The sequence below is a fragment of the Suricata suricatta genome, chromosome 11, assembly GCF_006229205.1.
Source record: "Suricata suricatta isolate VVHF042 chromosome 11, meerkat_22Aug2017_6uvM2_HiC, whole genome shotgun sequence".
NCBI lineage: Eukaryota > Metazoa > Chordata > Mammalia > Carnivora > Herpestidae > Suricata > Suricata suricatta.
Window position 1 is genome coordinate 109,126,268 of NC_043710.1, and position 4,160 is coordinate 109,130,427.

Sequence of the window (4,160 nt, forward strand, 5' to 3'; positions counted from 1 at the left end):
GCTGGCTCAGTACCGGCGGTGCTCGGCCCCGTTCGGCCCCTACCGGGACGGCCGCGGCGGAGGAGCCGCAGACCAGGTCCTCCTGCGCCCCGATGGGGTCCTGTCGTGCAGGCTCTTCTGCTCGCCTCCTCCTCCACCCCGCCGGACCCCTGCCACAGAGAAATTGGACGGCCGCGGTCGCTTCCCAGAAATATTGCACCACTGCGGCTGCCGCCGGCCTGGCACTGTCCCCAAAGCCTCGCAGTGCTGCCGCTTTGAGGGAAGGGTCCCGGGCCGGGTCCCCCAGACCCAGAGGTACCTGCGCCGGGGAGTGGAGATGGCGCCCCGGGGTCTCCCCCTTCAAACCCAAGCTCCTGCAAGTCTGACTGCCGGAAGAGGGAGGGGGCCGAAATTCACAGGCCCAAGGTTTTCGCGCGTAACCAAGTTCAGGCCTTGAAAGTTCTGGTTTTGCCCTCTTCACTCAATGAGCCTAGCTGGGACTCAGTTTCCCCTCTCTTGAATAACGAAAAGAGGGAGAAGGAAGGGTTAATGGGTGCGAGGTCTTTAACTTGACCCCTGAAAGCCTGTTGCTGTCCTGATGGTTGAAAGGACCCCCTGCAGCAGGGCTCCCGCCCAATAGCACACCCCTAGGCCCCCTGTTGACTGTGGCTCTGCAGCTGGGAGTGAAGCACTGAGCGGGGATCAGGTCTGGCTGCAGGCAGCCCTGCACACAGTAAGGTCCCCTCCCTTCCCAAACCCAGGTCTTCTGGCCTCTTGAACTCTGGCTCTGGGGAGTGGGACGGGCTTCCGCCTCTTAGAGACCCCAGCATCACATCTGCTGGGACTCCTTCAGCGAGAGGGTCAAACAGAGGTCTGGATTTGGGGTGGAGGCCTGTCGCCTGGCAGAGCAGGCTTTCAGCGGGTTGGGGGAGGAGCAGCGTGAGGCAGCAAACGCCGGAGATGGGCAGGTGACTTGAGAGAATGCTCTGGGATGGTATTTTGATGACGCAGGGATGACTGGCAAACCACATGAGCTTAATTTTTTTTGGAGCCTTGCTGACCCCTCCTCTCTCTTCATCAGTCTCCAGCAGAAGCAATGGCAAGCCAGCCAGGGCAGGGGCCTGGAGCCTGAGCCCTAGGGGAGAAAGGGCAAGGGAAACCCGTGGCTCCGCAGCCCCCCCCCGCCCCCAGGAGTGACTGTATGGACTGGCCTGGGGCCCTGCGTGGAGTGGATGAGTTTGTTTCTCTACAGGGGGAAGGAGCAGGAATGCTTGAAGGATGCTGTTTCCCTGGCCATAGCTGGGCACGGAGCTCTGCTGCCCCGCCCCCACTCCCTTCCCTTCTCTTAACACCATTAACTAATCATTCTCTCTGCCTGAAAACAAAGCCAGCTGACCGCCAAGGACAGTCCGTTCGGAATCCTGCTTCCGCCCTGAGCGGAGTGCAGCCAGGTGGGGGTGGAGGAGCTGCCTCCGAGACCAAGGGGAAATGAGGTTAGGGCCCAGGTGACACCCTCTCCCTGCGTGGCTCCACCAGACAAGCACAGAGACTGTCCTTTAAGGAAGCCAGTAGCCTGGGGGTGATCTGGGCTCCCAGAGAGTGGGTGGTAGAGGTCAGGGGGCAGGCGGCTTCGGATCGGGCTCATGATGGGGGCACTTTGAGATTCCAAACCAAAGAGAGATCAGGACCTTGGAGAGGATGCGAAGAGGGCCGGAAACCAGAAGAAAGGACAGTGAACGCAGGAGGACTGAGTAGAGAGAACAGAAGGGGGAGAGTATCAGCCCTCTGGCTCTTAGAACATGCCAGAAGATAGAGCCGCAGCAACGGCTGGGAAGAGAGAAAGCAGCAGAGGAAGAACTTTCAGCAAGAGAGGACTGTGACCTAGCTGGAGGGGCCGCAAGGAGGCGGTGGCCACGGGCCTTCCACCAGCAGAGCCCCAGCACCGGGGCTGCGTTAAAAGCAGCTTTACTGGAACGTAGGCCAGGACAGAAAGCAGCCCAGTACCAGAGTCTTAATTCTTTGTCTATTTCTCTCCAGAAGGAAGGGGTAGGAAGGCTGCTCTCCTCCGCCTCCATGACAGACCCAGGCTACTCAGAGATGAGGGGTCCCGCTGTATGGAATGTGCTCCGTGTGTCTCTCTGGTATGGGTCTGACCACAGGCAGAGAAACTGAGGCTGGGTGGGGCAGTGGCCATGGTCTGGTCTCTAGGGCGGGTGGGGCTTTCATTTCAGTATAAGGAAAAGTGGAGGAAAGTGAGGCCCTGGCCGCAGTGTATTGGACGGGGAGGTAAAAAGACAAGGAAGGCCCTGCCCAAGGGGCAAGATTCTATCCTATGAGTCCTCTCTCAGCACAGTGGGCATGATGCCCTTCCTCCTGCCCCTCTGGTTAAGGGGCTTGACTGGGAGGAAGGTGGGAGAAGGGCGGGCTGGGTGGAGGAAGGAAGCTGATAAAGACAAGTGTGCAGCTGCAGTGAGGAAGGAACTGGGGGTGGAGGAGGGTGGCCCAGCAATCTTGGCAATTATGGAGGCTGGGGAACCCCCTGGCCTGGCCAAAGAATAGGGTCCAGTCTGAGTGTTCGGAGGAGAAAGGAGAATTTTTCCAGAATGGGGGTCTGATTGGGAGGAGACAGCACCGAGGGAGTGGAAAACAGGGCGGGAGGCGGTGGGGGGCAGGCCAGGAAACCGGATACTGGGGGGCTGGGTTGGAAGATGTGGGGGAAGAGATTGAATGGGGGGAAGCAGCCCCTATCCTGGCCGGACGCAGTCTCACATGTCCTTTGCACCTGACCCAGGGCAAGAGGAAGGAGGTGCAGCTAGGATTGAGGTGCCCCCAGAAAGGCGGGGGAAGAGGAAGGGGTGACTTGGGTGTGGGGGGATGGGAGGGGCTATTTTTAAACTTGGAAAAACCTTGAGTGAGTTCATCTCCACCCTGAGCGCTGGAGGCGGCAAAGGCCCCATTGTACAGGGGTCTAGAGAAGGCGCGCGGGGAGGGGCGAGTGGCACAATGGCAAGAGTTATGCTGGAGCTGGCCAGGCCGGCAGAGTGGGGGGGAGGGGACTCCTCGTCAAGGCTGGCCTCGGGCGCGGCTGGGGCTTGGAAGGGCGGAGGAGGGTTCCACCCTCACAAAGCCCCCCGTGGGGGCGCTGGGGTCTCTGGCTTCCGGTGGTGGTCCATCTTGGGGAGGGGGCTGCGGGTGGGATTCCCACAGCCTCGCTTTCCCAGGAACCGCAGGGTATGTTCCCAGGCTCCCAGCATTCCAGAGACTCCCCTGGGAGCTGCTGGCCTTTCTTCTCAGCCCCTGGTCTGCTGGGAGTCCGGGGGGGGGGGGGAGGATGTGGATGCATAGGGACTCTCCTTGAGGACTAGAGACCCTTAAAGCATAATGGAGGGGGGCTTCCCTCCCATCCCAACCCCGTTGAGGCCTCAGAATGGGGGCTGTCTTTGTCCTCTCCGACCCCAGAAGCCTCTCTACGTTGGGGGCCCTCCAGCACCCAGGCCTCGGCCCGGGGGATCCCGCCGCGCGTCCCAGGAGCCCTGCTCTCGGGGTCTCGCCCGGCGGGGCCCGCGGGAGGCGGGGCATCCGGCGCCGCTCGCACCAACCCAAACATTGCCTTAAATGCTCAGGCCGCCGCCGCGGGCCAGGGAGGGGCTCTGGACGGCGGCCCCGGGGCTCTCCGGAAGCCCCGGGCCGTTCCCGGAGCGCAGCCGGCAGCAGTGATTCCGTCCAGTGCCCCGCCCCGCATGCGCCCCCCGCTCGGGAAAGCAGCGGGGGGAGTGGGATTGGGGGAGTGAAGCGGGGAGGGCCTGGGGGCCGCCTCCTGGGCGCGCAGCTACCTCCCAGCAGGGAAAGAGTAGGACCCTCCACCGAGGGTTTCAGCCTCGGGACAGGAGTGGGGGTTCTGGGTCTCGCTGTAGCTGTGCAGATACCCACTCCTGTTAGTTGGAATAGGTGGGCCTCCTGCACATCCCCGCCCCCCCGCCCCAATCCTGGATCTCAGTTCTCTGGCGTCCGAGGCCCCTGCCGCTTCCTCCTCCCAGCCTAAATTCGGAGAAGGGAGCAAGTTGGTAGGGTGGGGGAGGGGGCACCAGGGCCGGATGCTGGAGCTTACACCTCTCCCCCTCAGGGAAGTTCACATCCGCTCCCCAGAATACCAACACCCAGAATGTCCCCAGAGAGCTGTT